At 42.1% G+C, this 18,003-nt stretch overlaps 1 long non-coding RNA gene and 1 pseudogene across 1 annotated transcript; one reads left to right on the forward strand and one right to left on the reverse strand.

The window, feature by feature from the left end:
- Positions 1-1,236: 1,236 nt before the first annotated feature.
- On the reverse strand, positions 1,237-6,415 carry LOC100140133 (ATP synthase subunit beta, mitochondrial-like; annotated as a pseudogene).
- A 9,505-nt stretch (positions 6,416-15,920) lies between these two features.
- LOC112445869 (uncharacterized) lies at positions 15,921-17,205 on the forward strand. The gene is made up of 2 exons (XR_003033877.1): positions 15,921-16,068; positions 17,051-17,205. It is a non-coding gene; the product is annotated as an uncharacterized lncRNA (long non-coding RNA).
- The last annotated feature ends 798 nt before the right edge of the window (positions 17,206-18,003 follow it).

The following is an 18,003-nucleotide window of genomic DNA, read 5'->3' on the forward strand; positions in this document are numbered from 1 at the left end:
TGCTTATTTAGCTTATATGCAGAGTACATCATGAGAAACGCTGGGCTGGATGAAGCACAAGCTGGAATCAAGATTGCCAGGAGAAATATCAATAACCTCAGATATGCAGATGACACCACCCTTATGGCAGAAAGTGAAGAGGAACTCAAAAGCCTCTTGATGAAAGTGAAAGAGAAGAGTGAAAAGTTCACTTAAAGCTCAATATTCAGGAAACTAAGATCATGGCATCCATTCCCATCACTTCATGGCAAATAGATGGGGAAACAGTGACAGACTTTATATTTTGGGCTCCAAAATCACTGCAGATAGTGATTGCAGCCATGAAATTAAAAGATGCTTCTTGGAAGAAAAGTTATGACCAACCTAGACAGCATATTAAAAAGCAGAGACTTTACTTTGCCAACAAAAGTCCATCTAGTCAAGGCTATGGGTTTCCCAGTGGTCATGTATGGATGTGAGAGTTGGACTGTGAAGAAAGCTGAGCACTGTAGAATTGATGCTTTTGAACTGTGGTGTTGGAGAAGAGTCTTGAGAGTCCCTTGGACTGCAAGGAGATCCATCCACCCAGTCCATCCTAAAGGAGATCAGTCCTGGGTGTTCATTGGAAGGACTGATGTTGAAGTTGAAACTGCAGTACTTTGGCCACCTGATGCGAAGGGCTGACTCATTGGAAAAGACCCTGCTCCTGGGAAAGACTGAAGGCAGGAGGAGAAGGGGACGACAGAGGATGAGATGGTTGGATGGCATCATCGACTCAATGGACATGAATTTGAGTAAACTCTGGGAGTTGGTGATGGACAGGGAGGCCTGGCGTGCTGCAGTCCATGGGGTTGCAAAGTGTTGGACATGACTGAGTGACTGAACTGAACTGATTATGCATTTTAACAACAATCTTTTCAAATTTGTTTTGCAATATAATACGCTCCCTCAAAATTTAATGTGCCCAATTCAGTGGTTTTGAGTATGCTCCCAAGGTTTTACAACCATCACTACCTAATTCCAGAACATTTTGTCATTCCCTCCAAAAATCTCCATGTCTATTAACAGTCATTCTCCATTTCCCTCTCCCTCCTGTCCTTGGCAACACTAGAAACCCTAAATACTCTTCAGACAGAATACAACATCTTTAATACAGCCTCTCAAGTGGCCCAGAGAGAAAACGGTGATTTTGGGATTCGGGGCAAGGAGAGGGACAGTTGGAGGATGAGCGCTTAGTTTGCTGAAAGGACACCCTCTCTAGTGCTCTTCAGTGAGCTTATCAGCTTTTGCCTCAGCTTCTTCAGTGGGTCGCACCATATAGAGGCCCATTCTGGGAGATGGTCATATTCACCTGCCAAAATCTGCTGGTATCCTTTGATGATCTCCTTCGAGGTACCAGTTTCCGCATATGACAGGTAAAGACCTCGGCCGCATGGAATGCCTGAGACAAGAAGAGCTGTATTTTCAGTGCACAGGACACAGTTCCTTCAGAAAGTTCATCTATACCCAAGACAGCAATGATGTTCTGGAGGGATTTGTAATCCTATAAATGGTAGCCCACTCTAGTATTCTTGCCTGGAGAATTCCATGTTCAGAGGAGCCTGGCAGGCTGCGGTTCATGGGGTCGCAAAAAGTTGGACACGACTGAGTGACTAACACACACAGGATCATTTGCATGGAAACAATTAATAGTTGGGAATAATGTAAAGTGCTTGCCACACTACCTGGAATAAGTTGAGGTTTCAATAAATTCTACCTATTATCATAATTGGGTTTCCCTGTGACTCAGAAGTAAAGAATCCACCTGCAATGGGGGAGATGCAGGTTTTATCCCTGGGTCAGGAAGATCCCCTGGAGAAGGAAATAGCAAACTACTCCAGTATTCTTGCCTGGGAAGTCCCATGGACAGGGGAGCCTAGCGGGCTACAGTCCTTGGAGTCACAAAAGACTCAGACATGACTTAGCAACTAAGCAGTAATAACAACAGTATCTTTTGCACCCCAGAGGCAACATCATAATGCTCATTGCCAACAATGGGATCCATAATGCAAGAGGTGGAGTCCAGAGAATCCATAGCTGGATAGATGCCCAGCTCAGCAATAACATGGGACAGCACAGTGGTGCACGTCCACACGGGCAAAAGTAGTGGCAGGGACAGGGCCGGTCAAGTAATCAGCAGGCATGTAGATAGCCTTAGAGATGTGATAGATCCCTTTTGGGTGATGGTTATTCTTTCCTGCATGGTGCCCGTGTCAGTGGCCAGGGTAGGCTGATAACTCACTGAAGAAGGGCTTCTGCCCAATAAAGCCAATACCTCTGAGCCAGCCTGGGTGAAACAAAAGATGGTATCAATAAGCAACAATACATCTTGACCTTCTTGGTCTCTGAAGTATTCAGCTACAGTCAACACAGTCAGAGTTGCCAACTCGAGCACCAGGCAGTTCATTCATTTGATCACATATCAGTGCTACCTTGGAGGTAGAATTTTTTAAGTTGGCATCACCAGACTCAGTCATTTCATGGTAGAAGTCATTATCCTCTTGCATCCTCTCACCAACACCAGCAAACACAGAGTACCCACCACAGGCTTAACAACATTGTTGATTAACACTATGATAAGTACTGTCTTGCCAATTCCAGCACCAACAAAGTGCTCAATTTTGCCACCTTTGGCATAGGGAGCCAGCAGATCCACAATCTTTATACCAGTAACCAGAATTTGCTGCTCAACACTCATCTCTATGAATTCAGGAGCTTCAGCACGAATAGCTACAAATTGTTTGGTTTTTATGGGACCCCGGTCATCAAAGATTCTCCAGTGACATTCACAAATCTACCCAAGGTCTCAGGGCCAACAGGAATTTTGATTGATGTACCAGAATCCAGGACATTCTGGCCTCTAACCATGCTTTCCATACCATCCATGGCAATGGTCCTTATTGTTCTCTCACTCAAAGACTGGGCCATCTCCAAAACCAGCTTGGTCTCCCTGCCTTGCACTTCCAGGGCATTTAGGATGGGTGGCAGCTCCTCACCAAATTGGACATCTACCACTGCACCAATGACAGCCACCATTGCCCAGTGGTGGCACATGCCTTTGGCAATGGAAGTGTTTGGTCAGCATAGTCTCTGGCAGCCTGGAGCACTACTGAGGTGATCCTCAGAAAGAGCTGGGCTTGTGGTAGCCGTGCTGAAGGGCTGAATCCCCAAAAGGACCCTGAGGCCCAGGTAGCAGCCACACAACCCTTGAGTCCCAGCAGAGTGGTGCCTGGGTGGAGACTACTTATCTATTAATTTCTATCTCTATGAATTTCCCTACTTTAGACATTTCAGATAAGTGAACTCACATAATATGTAGACTTTTGTGTCTGACTTTTTCACTTAGTATGTTTTCAAGGCCCATGCATATTACAGCATGTATTAATGCTTCAGTCCTTTTTATCACTGAATAACCCATTGTATGGCTATACTGCTTTGTATATCCACTGTATGGATGTATCATTTTGTTTATTCATTCATCAACTGATAGATATTTGCAGCTTCTACTTTTGGTCTATTATTATAATGCCACTATGAACATTTGTGTATAAGTTTTTGTGTTGACATGTTTTCAGTTCTCCTGGATATTTGCCTCTAAATGGTATTCCTACTTTCTCCACTTACTAATCAATGCTTGTTATTATCTGTCTTTTTGATTATAGCCATCCTAGTGGATACAAAATGGTATCTCATTGTGATTTTGATTTTCATTTATATAATGACTAATGATGTTGGACATCTTTTCATGAGCTTATTGCCCATTTGCACATCTCTTCCAGAGTAGTTTCTATTCAAATTCATTTTTTATTGGATTATTTGTCTTTTATACTTGAATTATGTATTGTTTATAGACACTGAATATAATCTCTTAGCAGATATATGATTTGCACGTATTTTCTCTAATCCTCTGAGTTGTCTTTTACTTTCTTGATGGCGTCCTTTGAGGTATGAAAATTTTAAATTTTGATGAAGTCTAATGTTTTTTGTGTATGTTTGTGCTTTGGTGATGCTAAAAAATGATTATATAATCCAAATCACAAAAGCTTACACCTATGCTTTCTTTTATTGTTTTAGCTCTTACATTGAGGTCTATAATCCATTTCCACTTAATTCCATATATTTTTTAAGGTAAGGGGTTCAACTTCATTCATTCCATGTGAATATCTAGTTGTCTTAGCACCCTTTGTGGAAGATAATTCTTTACACATTGAATTGTTTGGGCACCCATGTTCTTTGACATAAATGTAAGAGTTTATTTCTCTCCCATCAGTTCTATTCCGTTGATCAGTATGTGTTTCGTTATGCCAAAATCACACTGTCTTGATTACTGTAGATCTATAGAGAGTCTTCCAGAGAAGGCAATGGCACCCCACTCCAGTACTCCTGCCTGGAAAATCCCATGGAAGGAGAAGCCTGGTAGGCTGCAGTCCATGGGGTCGCTGGGGGTCAGACACGACTTGAGCGACTTCACTTTCACTTTTCACTTTCATGCATTGGAGAAGGAAATGGCAAGCCACTCCAGTGTTCTTTCCTGGAGAATCCCAGGGACGGGGGAGCCTAGTGGGCTGCCGTCTAGGGGGTCACACAGAGTCGGACACAACTGAAGTGACTTAGCAGCAGCAGCATACAGAGTCTTCAGATCAGGAAGTATGAGTCTTCTAACTCTGTTCTTTTTAAAGATTGTTTTGGCTATTTTGGATCCCTAGATTTCCATATAAATTTAGGAACAGCTTGTTAATATCTGGTAAAAAAGAAAAAAGGCAGCTGAGATTTTAATAGAATATGTCACATCTGTAAATAAGTTTGGGGGAGTATTGCTCTCTTAACAACCTTAAATCTTCTGATCCATGAACATGGGATTGACCTGTTTATTTAGGTCTTTAATTTCTTTTAAAAATGTTTTGTATTTTCCACTTTATAAATCTTCCACTTTTTCTATTTCTCTGCAAACAAATTAAAGACTGATGGAATTTATTTTTTAGTTAACAACTGAGAAGATTTTTTCATATTTGTAAGATAGAATGAGTGAGGTAGAAAGACAGATGCAGGGGGAGACTAAGAATGAGGCTAGAGCTATTATGGTGAATCTCAAGTTCAGTGCTTGGGTGCCTGACAATGTCAAAGTAAAGTGAGACTATTTCAGTGCCACAAAGGCAGAGTGCAGACTTTAGGCTGAGAGTATCCAGCTCTGACAGTAAGAGTCGGAGTGAGGCAAGAAAGGCCTTTCACACACTTCGAATATCCCTCATGGTTCATCCTTTCAACAGTGATCTCTCAGGGGAATGTTAATAGTTCCATGAATTTCTCTGTTCTATAATCACCTGAATTCTGTCACAAATAATATGGGTTGGGAATGTTTCCTCCAGCTCTTCATGACCTGCCAAGCTGCAAAAAGCCATTGATGCCAAAAGTCCTCATTTAATCAAGCAAATACCAGTCCAGGAATGGCCCGCCTTTCGTTTCAGTGTGCTCTGGCAAAGGCAAGGAAGACAAGAATGACTGGGGAAAAAATAGCAGCAGGGACTCACTTGAGTCTGAAACTGAGCTGCGGAAAAAAAAAAGAGAGAGAGAGAGAAATCCCCTCGGAAAGAATGGGAAAGAATCCACATAAAAGATTTTATTGCTTATGACAAACGCCTGTTGCTCACATAAATTTCTAGAAAGCATGCTCATATGATAAATATGCAATATATATGTGTGTGTTTACACACACATACACACACGCACACAACCTGACTTATTGACTAGGCTGCATTTATAGTATGCTCCCAAGAAGAAAATGTTTATTTCAGTCTAAACATCTTTAAATGCAAATGGAAAAACAATTTCAGGAATCAGTTTTTCTGAAGTGGACTCTCAGTCCCTTCATGAGACTCACTGTCTCATTCGGGATAATTCTACCGTCATAAACTAGAGCAGATATTCATATTTAATGTAATTTACAGATGTTTTACTTCTCAGCCTACCAGGATCTTTTTGCTACCACTCTTTTAAGGACTGGTGCTTCATAAGATACTCAAGATATTTTATATTTATTACATCATTTATCTTCCCAGTCTTCTTGGAAATAGATAAAAAGAGGGCAGACAAGGTAAGAAGAGGGTTTATTCTCCCCATTATACAGATGAGAAAGCAGACATGTGGAAGGAAATGGACTTTCATTCCTTCATCAGTTATTTATTGACAGCCATCAGGCTCTGCCTCTAGATGCGGTGGTTACAGTAAGCTGTTTTGATCCCTCTTCTCGTGACTTTTAGTCTTATGGATTGCTGTTTTCAAAAACATATCTGATCTTGTGGCATCTCTGTTTAAGTTATTTTTGGGGTTTTCCACAGATTTTAGAACAAAGACTAAAAATCTCATCCTGGCTTGCAGTGTTTACATGGGCCTACCTCATATCGACTAATACTAGCCTCATCTACTGTCTGCCTGCATACCCACTACAGCTTAAATGTTTTTATTTTTTGAGAGAATATGTTTATTAGTTGTCATTTTTATTTTTTAATCAAAGTTTAAAAGTATTTACTTCAAAGAATTGATATTTTAATACTCTTGTTATAAAGAATAGCAGTCCCCTTTTTTCCCAGACTCATTCACTTTTAAGTCTTCAGTCAGTTCTTTTGATATTTATTTTCTTATCTCTCAATAGCATTTGTGTATTGCTACTTCTCCACTTTTTAGTGTTGAGCACTCTCTGTCGACTTCATACTGAGCGATCAGTTCAGTTCAGTTCAGTCGCTCAGTCGTGTCCGACCCTTTGATACGAGGCTTTAATTTTATCCCCATGCCTAGCTCCATATACATTTTGCTCCCACCACTACAGGCTATCAGGAGTTCTCATTCTAAGTCCAGATTTTATAATCAAAAGCAGACTTTATGTGCTCTAAATTACAGCATAATGTTATATTTATTTGTTCCTTGTTCAGACATATCAAAGTAGAAGGCTCAGTTCAGGGAGCAGGAGGCCAGGAGGGGAAAGGAAAATGAAAGACTGTAACTAGTTTAATGGCTTTTTTCACCAGAAGGAATCTTAGGAACCATTTCTTCCTCTCTTTTAACTTCAGAAATATTGTTACCTAGGTTCATGGTCACGTGGCATGTGGATGACAGAGGACCAGCAGGTGGTTCTGCTCACTGTTTCTAGTGCTCTTTGACACTTGCCATGCTGTAAACAAACTTTTTTTTTGGCTGTGCTGGGTCTTCGTTGCTGCTCGAGCTTTTCTCTACTTGTGGCGAGCTGGGCTACTCTGCAGTTGCAGTGCACAGGCTTCTTACTGCAATGGCTCCTCTTACTGCAGAGCATGGGCTCTAGGGCATGCAGGCTCCAGTAGTTATGATGTGTGGGCTCAGTATTTGCAGCTCCCAGGCTCTAGAGCACAGGCTCAATAATTGTGGTGCCTGGGCTTAATTGCTCCACAGCATGTGGGGTCTTCCTGGACCAGGGATCAACCTTGCATCTCCTGCATTGGTAAACAGATTCTATAGTTCTGCTGCTGCTGCTGCTGCTAAGTCGCTTCAGTCGTGTCCGACTCTGTGCAACCCCATAGACGGCAGCCCACCAGGCTCCCCCATCCCTGGGATTCTCCAGGCAAGAACACTGGAGTGGGTTGCCATTTCCTTCTCCAAAGCATGAAAGTGAAAAGTGAAAGTGAAGTCGCTCAGTCGTGTCCGACTCTTAGCGACCCCATGGACTGCAGCCTACCAGGCTCCTCCATCCATGGGATTTTCCAGGCAAGAGTACTGGAGTGGGGTGCCATTGCCTTGGCTCTGAGCCACCAGGAAAGCCCTATAACCAAACTTTTAACTAAGATGAATTTAGGACTGGTCTTGGAGTATCAGGAAATTTAAGGTGTTTGCTTCTGTGCATGTGTGTGCTTAGTCGTATCCGACTCTTTGCAACCCCATGGACTGTAGCCCACTAGGCTCCTCTGTCTGTCTGCCTAACAGTCAATAAATGCTTTTGTTTCATTTCAGATATTAGACCCTGCTCTCAACTGGGAACCTGGGGCCTCTGTATACCTCAGAGGAGCTGTCAAAGGCTGCTGAACCTCTGGTTTGCTCTTTTGTTCAGTTTTATTCTTCCCCAGAAAAAGAATAAAATTAGTTTCAGAAATGTTGGGAGAAGACATTGTATATTTAACACTACGGGAAAAATCATGGCAACTTGAGTTCATCTTTCATTCATTACTCTGAGAATATTCAGTTTAAGGGGAAGAGATAACTAAACACCTGCATATCTTTATAACCAGTCCTGTAATGAAATCAGAAAACAAACCTGTTGACAAGAAAACGCATCTTTAGGGGTGACTGCTCATCTCTTTCTGCACCTCTAGGTCAAGTGTTAGTGTCACTATGTTTGAGATTCTGCTGTATCCTGTCTTCTTAAACACCATTGGACTCAAAATTTTCCACCCTCACTATTGTTTCAAATATTTCATTGCTCAATAAAGGGTAATAAAGAAGAAAGATGGGATTAAAGGGAGTACTGAGAGGGGAGGAAAGAGACAGGAAATATTAGACTAGCATCTGAATGGTCAGGCCACTCAAGATGGCAGCTCTCTTGCTCTCTGTACATCCCCTGCTTGACCAGTCCCTGCTTCATTAACATCCTACTCACCTGGCCTTCCCTCATAATCACAGAGCCTAATCAGTACTTGCCCTCAGACCCAGCAATGATGGTTCTAATCTTTAGATCAAAACCATCTCCACTATGATAGCAGTGAAGGGCATCTTCCTCTGTGGGCTTCCCTGGTAACAGACTGTCAATCTGACTGTCAATTCCACTTATAACTGAAAACACGCACACACTACCCTCCCTATCCCCCTACCCCTACCCTACCATGGAACAAAGCCTGCTGCCATGTCTTGCCTGCAATTGGCCACACACAGTCAGATGTTGTTCCAGGACCTGGCTTCATACATGTAAGATTGCCCCATCCATTAAACCACTGATGTCTCTGTCACTGACTCCAGGCTTTTTGGTCTTCAGGATAAGCAAGTATAGGGCTTGCAGGCTTGTGGGATGTAGCCCAACAGCACCCAAATTATCTTAGACCTTTCACTAGTCACTTAATAAACGTTATTCAATTGAATAATGGTAATAGTCTTGTAAGGTAATAACCATTATTCTGCTTCATAGATGAGGAAGTGGAGGCTCAAAGAGGTTAAATTGTCCACCGTCGCACAGCTGTGTTATTCAAGTAGACTTTAGTCAAGCTTTCCTTGGTTCTGTAGCCTATCCTTTTTTTTGTTGTTGTTGCATTATTGACTATGGTGGTGGTAGTTTAGTCACTAAGTCCTATCTGACTCTTGTGACACCAAGGATTCTGTCCATGGGATTTCCCAGGCAAGAATACTGGAGAGGCTTGCCATTTCCTTCTCTAGAGGATATTCCCAACCCAGGGATCAAATCCAGGTCTCCTGCATTGCAGGCAAATTCTTTACCACTGAGTCACCAAGGAAGCTCTTTATTGATTCTTCAGGGCTGCTAAACAAATTACCACCACACTCAGTTGGCTTAAAGCAACAAAAATGTATTATCTCACAAGTTCTATGAGTCAAGGGTCTGGGTGCAGCTAGACTGGGTGCTTCTGACTCAGGGTCTCTCCCAAGGCTGCAGTCAAGGTTTGGGCTGGGGGCTGCCAGCATATCCAGGCTCACTCACATGGCTGTTGGTAGGTCTCACGTTCTCATTGGCTGTTGGCAGGAGACATACATTTTTGCCATGGGGACCTCCCCACAAGGGCAGCTCACGGCATGGCAGCTGGCTCCTCCAGGGTGAGTAATTGAGAGTGAGAGAGAACACTGGAGACTGAAGCCACTGTCTTTTTATAACTTATCTTGAGATAACATGCCATCACTTCTCCTGTGTTCTTGTCTGTAGAAATGAGTCAGTAAGTCCAACCAATGATGCTGTGAAAGTAGTGTACTCAAAATGCCAGCAAATTTGGAAAACTCAGCAGTGGCCACAGGGCTGGAAAAGGTCAGTTTTCATTCCAGTTCCAAAGAAAGGCAATGCCAAAGAATACTCAAACTACCACACAATTGCACTCATCTCACACGCTAGTAAAGTTATGCTCAAAATTCTCCAAGCCAGGCTTCAGCAGTACATGAGCCGAGAACTTCCAGATGTTCAAGCTGGTTTTAGAAAAGGCAGAAGAACCAGAGATCAAATTACCAACATTCGCTGGATCATCGAAAAAGCAAGAGAGTTCCAGAAAAACATCTACTTCTGCTTTATTGACTATGCCAAAGCCTTTGACTGTGTGAATCACAATAAACTGGAAAATTCTTAAAGAGATGGGAATACCAGACCACCCAGCCTTCCTCTTGAGAAAACTGTATGCAGGTCAAGAAGCAACAGTTAGAACTGGACAAGGAACAACAGACTGGTTCCAAATAGGAAAAGGAGAACGTCAAGGCTGTATATTGTCACCCTGCTTATTTAACTTCTATGCAGAGTACATCATGAGAAATACTAGGCTGGAAGAAGCACAAGCTGGAATCAAGATTGCTGGGAGAAATATCAATAACCTCAGATATGCAGATGATGCCACCTTATGGCAGAAAATGAAGAATACTTAAAGAGCCTCTTGATGAAACTGAAAGAGGAGAGTGAAAAAGTTCATTTAAAGCTCAACATTCAGAAAACTGAGGTCATGGCATCTGGTCCCATCACTTCATAGCAAATAGATGGAGAAATAATGGAAACGGTGACAGACTTTATTTTGGGGGACTCCAAAATCACTGCAGATGGTGATTGCAGCCATGAAATTAAAAGATGCTTACTCCTTGGAAGAAAAGCTATGACCAACCTAGACAGCATATTAAAAAGCAGAGACTTTACTTTGCCAACAAAGGTCCGTCTAGTCAAGGCTATGGTTTTTCTAGTGGTCATGTATGGATGTGAGAGTTGGACTGTGAAGAAAGCAGAGCGCCAAAGAATTGATGCTTTTGAACTGTGGTGTTGAAGAAGAGTCTTGAGAGTCCCTTGGACTGCAAGGAGATCCAACCAGTCCATCCTAAAGGAAATCAGTCCTGAATATTCATTGGAAGGACTGATGCTGAAGCTGAAGCTGAAACTCCAATACTTTGGCCACCTGATGTGAAGAACTGACTCATTTGAAAAGACCCTGATGCTGGCAAAGATTGAAGGCAGGAGGAGAAGGGGACGACAGAGGATGAGATGGTTCGATGGCATCACCGACTCAATGGACAGGAATTTGAATAAACTCTGGGAGTTGGTGATGGGGAGGGAGGCCTGTTATGCTATAGTCCATGGGGTCGCAAAGAGTCAGACATGACTGAGCAACTGAACTGATGATCAAGTAGAGGGGGTTATACAAAGACATGAATACCACAAAGTAGAGGTCACTGGGCGTCCAATAGAAATCATCTCTCTGAACTTGATTTTAAGTCCTAAGATATTCTTTGCTTTACAAAAATTATTTATATTTAAACTTCTGCTTAAGTAAAACCAAACATTCTATCTGTGTTTAGCATCTCTCATGAACTTTTCTTTATTGTAAATTTTTTAGGAAAGAATTTGAGAGAAGTTACATGCAACTTTAAAACAGGCAGTTCAAAGATTGAAAAATGTAATTCTGTTTGTATGTGTGTATGTATGTGGATATATATGCATAGACACATATATACATATATATATATATATATATAACAATATTAAAATGTTCTTTTCATGCTGGTTTCAATTTTTAAAATATAAGAATAAAATAAAGAGAATGATAAATAACAGTGATAAGCAGCATCTGGCACAATGTCCATTACTTTTACACAAGTATTATTTTGCAAAGATTTCTATATTGTGCAATTTGGATGAGAACCAAACGAAATATCTTTGTGGTCCCTGATCCATGCTATGTGAGCATCTGTTCCCTTCTAAGTAATGTCTAATTAATGTTCAGAATTAGCTAAGAATGCTTACTGAATATATACTAGGAACAGAGTCCAGTCCTTCATTCTGGTGAGCAGTTGGTAAAGTTCCTTTTTTTATTCCTGAAATATCTGAAGCTCCAAGGCCCTAATGGGGAAAGGCAGGATGGATAGATAGCAGGCAACTTGAACAAGGCCCTAGGGTCCCAGAGACCTCACTTCAAAACCTCTTCTGCTGGAGGTTCTTGGGCAAATGGTCTTGTCTGAAACAACACCCACCCACCTAAGAGGGCAGCTGTGAGAAGAGGCAATGTGTTCAGGTGGTTTAGGCTCCATGTGCTCAGTCTATGTCTGAAAGCCAGACTGGGTTCATCTCCTGGCTCTACCACTTAACTATGGAAAAGCCCTTAACCTCTCTGCTCCGCCTCACCATCTGAAAAGTGGCCATATGATGGCATCTACATCATTGTACTGTTGGGAGAATTATGTGCATTAATATGTGCAAAGCTCTTGCCAAGGATGGGCCAAGGACAAATGAAGTCATTTGTGTAAAAGCCCTATCCCAGTACCTGGCATTAGGTAAGAAAATTAATAAATTTTTAAACATTTAATTTCTTCATCTATAATATGGGGGTATTGGTGGGCTTCCGTCTATGGGGTTGCACAGAGTCAGACACGACTGACACGACTTAGCAGCAGCAGCAATACCTATCTTATAGAGTTCTATTTTTTCTGGATAGTAGAAATTAAAAAAAAAAATGTTACTGAAGTATAATTTACAGTGTTATGTTAATTTCAGGTATACAGCACAATGATTCTTTTCCCATATAGGTTATTACATAATACTGAGTATAGTTCACTGTGCTATACAGTAGGCCCTTATTGATTATCTATTTTATATACAGCAGTGTGTATATGTTACACCCAAGTTCCTGATTTACCACTCCCTTCCACCTTTCCCCTTTGGTAACCACAGCTTATTTTTCTATGTCTATGAGTCTGTTTCTATTTTGAAATAAATTAATTTGTATCTTTTTTTAGATTCCACATGTAAGTGATATCATATGATATTTGCCTTTGTCTGGCTTATTTCACTTAGTATGATAATCTCTAGGTTATCCATGTAGCTGTAAATGGCATTATTTCATTCTTTTTTATGGCTTAGTATAGAGTTCTCTTATAGAGTTCTTATGAACATAAAATTATGTGTGTGTGTGTGTGTGTGTGTATGAAAGTCTTTCTGTCATGTTTGACTCTTTGCGACCCAGGACTATAACCTGCCTAGCTCCCCTGTCAGAGAAGGTAATGGCACCTCACTCCAGTACTCTCGCCTGGAAAATCCCATGGACGGAGAAGCCTGGTGGGCTGCAGTCCATGGGGTCGCTACGAGTCGGACATGACTGAGCAACTTCACTTTCACTTTTCACTTTCATGCATTGGAGAAGGAAATGGCAACCCACTCCAGTGTTCTTGCCTGGAGAATCCCAGGGATGGTGGAGCCTGGTGGGCTGCTGTCTATGGGGTCGCACAGTTGGACACGACTGAAGCGACCTAGCAGCAGCAGCAGCTCCCCTGTGCACGGGATTCTCCAGGCAAGAATTCTGGAGTGAGTTTCTATTTCCTTGTCCAGGGGATATTCCCAACCAGGGATCAAACCTGGGTCTTCTGCATAGGCAGATGGATTCTTTACCATCTGAACCACCAGGTAGACCATATATATGGGTTGTATATATATGTGTGTCTATATGTATATGTACATGTATGAAGTGAAGTGAAGTGAAGTCGCTCAGTCGTGTCCAACTCTGTGACCCCATGCACTGTAGCCTACCAGGCTCCTCCATCCATGGGGTTTTCCAGGCAAGTGTACTGGAGTGGGTTGCCATTTCCTTCATATATATATATATATATATAAAACATCTAATGGTTTGTGATCCAAATAAGGACTTAGTGAAAATGAAAGTCACTCAGTCGTGTCCGATTCTTTGTGACTCCATGGACTATATATTCCATGGAATTCTCCAGGCCAGAATACTGCAGTGGGTAGCCTATCCCTCCTCCAGGGGATCTTCCCAACCCAGGGATCCAACCCAGGTCTCCTGCATTGCAGGCAGATTCTTTACCAAGTGAGATATCAGGGAAGCCCCAAGGACTTAGGAAATGGTAGCTATTATTATTAGGAATTCACAAACAATTACAGAGCTGCCAATACGTGGGAGTTGGGGATGTCAAATAATTCAGTGTAAAACCTCTCTCAAGCCAGGAGGTAAATCTCTCAGCTCTAAGCGGTGTTGTGCTCCAAGATGACTAAAAGATTTCCTTTTAGCTTGGGTAGCGGTTTCTGGAGTTCCTTTGGGGCAGCATATGTACAGGGAATTGTAAGTCTGAGAATGGTATTCTTCTGGTTTCTGCTTGGTATTTTAATTGGCATATTAAGTTTCTTATCTACGTCTTTTTTGTGTTTTTAATAATATCCCTTTGTGGTTGCAGACTGAGTGCAGAAAGAATGTATTAGAAGGAGCTAGTAGAGATAAATGCCGTCCATATGCTGAGAGCCTGGAGCTCTGGGATCACTGGGTTCCAGATGGGGGGACTGGCTGTCAACCCTGTGAGCTTTTTCCGGAGGGCCCGGCTCATGGTATGATGAGAAGGGAAGGCTTGAGGGCACCCAAAGAAAGGCCTGCTGAAATTCTTTTGCCTGCTTTCTCAAGGACTACCACTGTGCCTTAGCCCCTCTCTTGAGAACCCCACTCAAGAACGCTTGATGTCTTGAACCTCTCTTTGCAGGCAGAGAGGGATATTTCGTAGGTAGCACCAGCTTGGGTAGAAAAGAATGCATTTCTCAAAAACATAACCCTGTCTATGACCCTGCTAACGATAACCACAAACCAAGGGGAAAGAAAAGCATTTTAAAGCTAGTTCTGGGAAGCAGATCGCCCCCTGACCTCCTCCCCAGAGCCAGAGCTCTGAGTATCAGACTGAAGGCAAACATACCACAGAACAAGACAGTGGGAGACACCGCTTCATGACTAATTGGCTTTAGGAACACAGGATAAAGGAAAAACATATAAACAACTCTTGAGCTTTGAAAATAAATACTACTAAGGACCATGGATTGCTCATATAATTTCGTTTTTATTAGAAATACCAAACTCAGTGACCGTCTCTGTCCCACCTAATGCAGAGTTCATTAGGGGTGTATCATCTCTAATGATAATCTTCAACTATATTAGAAATTTTATTTGTTTTTCTGGTCCCTCTTTCATTTCTTCTTACCTGAAAGCTTCAGAGAAGAAGTCTCGTCAGAGTTCACTTGGCAATATTTTATGGATCTTAAATCAATTTCATAGAAGTCCCAACTTTTATCACCTTTCAAATGGTATTAACTTGGCTTTAAACTCGTAAGAGGATCTCAAAGGATAAGTTCCTGGTATCTGTTATCAACACCCTGTTTGGGGATTAGTCCTGTGTTTTCATGTGGGATAGAAACATATCCGGATAATTCTCCTGAGCTTCACTTGTTGAAATTTGACATTTGTCCTATCACTTAATTATGGCTCAGCTCCCAGAAAGCTTTGCTGTCACCTCTGAGACAGCTGCGTGCCCCTCCCCCATAGCACATACACTCAGTCCAGTCCAAATCCACCCTTCAGCTAAAATAACAAAAATAAAACAAAAAACAAAGCTAATGACAAAATACAGAGTGGAAATCCTTCATCTTGAAAGGCTCTCTCAGCTTTGTGTGGCTTGGAGCTGTTAGCCACAGGGAGATCAAAAGATTGGATTTGGGTTTCTCTGTCTTGGTAGGACTTCCGAGTCCCTGTCCCACCCTACCTCCTGGCTTCTCCCTCCAACCCAGCATTTTAGCTTTCCTCACTGTCACTTTGTCTTACTGAATCCCAGGAGTACCTTTTTCTAGGGAGCCTTTGCCACCTTAAATGTTGCCAAAACAGAACCTGTCGCTTTAGACTGCTTAGAACTTTAGAACTTCACAATTGTGTGTAGAAAGAGAACTGGAATTAGTGGCAAAGACCTTCTCTCTGTGTGTTTCCTCATGCGAGATTTGCAACTTGAAAAGATCATTCTTCCATGTTATAATCCTTGTTCTACTATCATCGAGGTTTTTCTCTCTGTGTACAGTAACCAGCTGAGTGTTACCCAGTAGGTGCTGGTATGGATAAAAATGAGCTCTTTGGGGTCGGGGAGACTGTTCTTATTTGTAGCATTTGGCAATTTCCTTGATTTGTAATATCCAGCTTGATTGATTTCAAGATACCAAAGTGAAGTCACTGAGCAAAGATTTGGGAAGAAATGCACGCCACCAGCTCCACCTGCAGTGTGTCTGCTCCAGCACAGGGTTGGGGGAAGGCTGGGGAAGGCTGGCAGAGCAAGCAGTACTTGAACTTGAATCTAGAAAGATGAGTAGGCATTTTCTGAATGGAGAGAGACAAGGGAGAAGGCAAGAGGCAAGAATTTCTAGCAAAGAATATGCTATCAACACCGAGTTCACTCTGCTCTCTGCATGACAGACCAATAAACTGAGGTGTCGAGGCTAGGAATACGACTTTATTCCAAAATCTGGTTTCTCAGATGGCGCTAGTGGTAAAGAATCTGCCTGCCAATGCAGGAGATGCAACAGGCATGGGTTTCATCCCTGGGTCAGGAAGATCCCTTAGAGTAGGAAGTGGCAGCCCACTCCAGTATTCTTGCCTGAAAAATTCCATGGACACAACGAGCCTGGTGGGCTACAGTCCATGGGGCCTCAGAGTCGGGCACAACGAGCATGCACACAGCAGCAGACCAAGAAGACTGCAGACTAGTGTCTCCAAACCCATCTCATTGAGGTCTGCATGCCCGTTTCTTTTATATAGCAGAAAGGGAAAGGAGGTAGGGAAGTAAAGTAAAAGACCATTATCTTGCAAAATTGGAGATGTGTTAATTTCTCCTTTCCTTCAGCCATTCACAGATGGGCAGGGTTAGCTCCTTATGAGCTGAACTAAGTCATTTTAGTTTAACAGTCAGGCAGAGGGGTAAGGTTCTCTAAGGCAGGCTATTATTATAATAATAAAAGCAATGAAAGGCAGAGATGAAAGTCAAAGAAACAGATCCAACATGTAGTCAGAATTGGCTCTTCTTGTTACAGGTGAACAACCTTTGCTGCATTCTAAGTGTTCATGGTGGAGCATGTACAGCAGGGATGGACTGAAGAAAAGACTCCCTCCAGCAAGTCGTCTTGGCTCTAGCAACGTCCTCCGTCATCTACATAATTCCTGGGATTAAATGTAATCTACAGTCTCCTCTCAAGACTATTAGTTCCAAACAGGACAGAAGATCCTCTCCAGCTGGATTCCTTTCAAAAAAAAAGAGTAGTTTCAACTAATCCTTTGGTTACAATAGTCAGTGTCCTAGTGAAATAGTCATTATTCTAAGAGCCAACATCAATACGTTATTATTACAGAGAATGATCACACAACAGGGTGCCTCCAAGCCAAGAAAAAGGGAATTTTAGACTGAGAGGCTGTTAAAGGTCATGCTGTGATTTAGTTGCATAGGAAATGGAGAAAGTTTAAAGGGAAAGAGTGATGCATTGATTTGCGTCAAAATAAGAGCTTTGTGTAACAGGAACTATTTCAGAGTAGTCTAATTACCAACTGTCTCCATCACATTAGCTTGCCCTCCAAAACCTGCATTTCTTTGCTTGCATCTAAGGGCAATTCAGAGTATTGCTTCAATGCAAGAAGTTTATGATTCTGAACCTGGGCACTAGTAAGACTCATCACTCTCAGTGAAATCAACAAATATTTATTGAGGGGCATCTTGGCCCATGATACCAGGTTATCCTTATTCCTGGCACAGCAGCCCAGGGCTTTGAATGCCCCACTCTCCTCTGCTATCCCTGGATTTTTCAGGAAGAAGAAAGGGTGCTTCAAGAGATTTCTCATCAACTCTTTCCACTCCTGTCTCTTGACCTACACGGCAGGCTCCGAGGGTTAGAGATGCTCAGACATTATTTTTCTGGCTTCTTTCTCTTTTATGAGGATTTCCTACTCTAGCTTCTGTAATTCATTTAACTATTGTTTGTGTAACTTAACTATA

Source organism: Bos taurus, chromosome 3 (assembly GCF_002263795.3).
Source record: "Bos taurus isolate L1 Dominette 01449 registration number 42190680 breed Hereford chromosome 3, ARS-UCD2.0, whole genome shotgun sequence".
NCBI classification, from domain to species: domain Eukaryota; kingdom Metazoa; phylum Chordata; class Mammalia; order Artiodactyla; family Bovidae; genus Bos; species Bos taurus.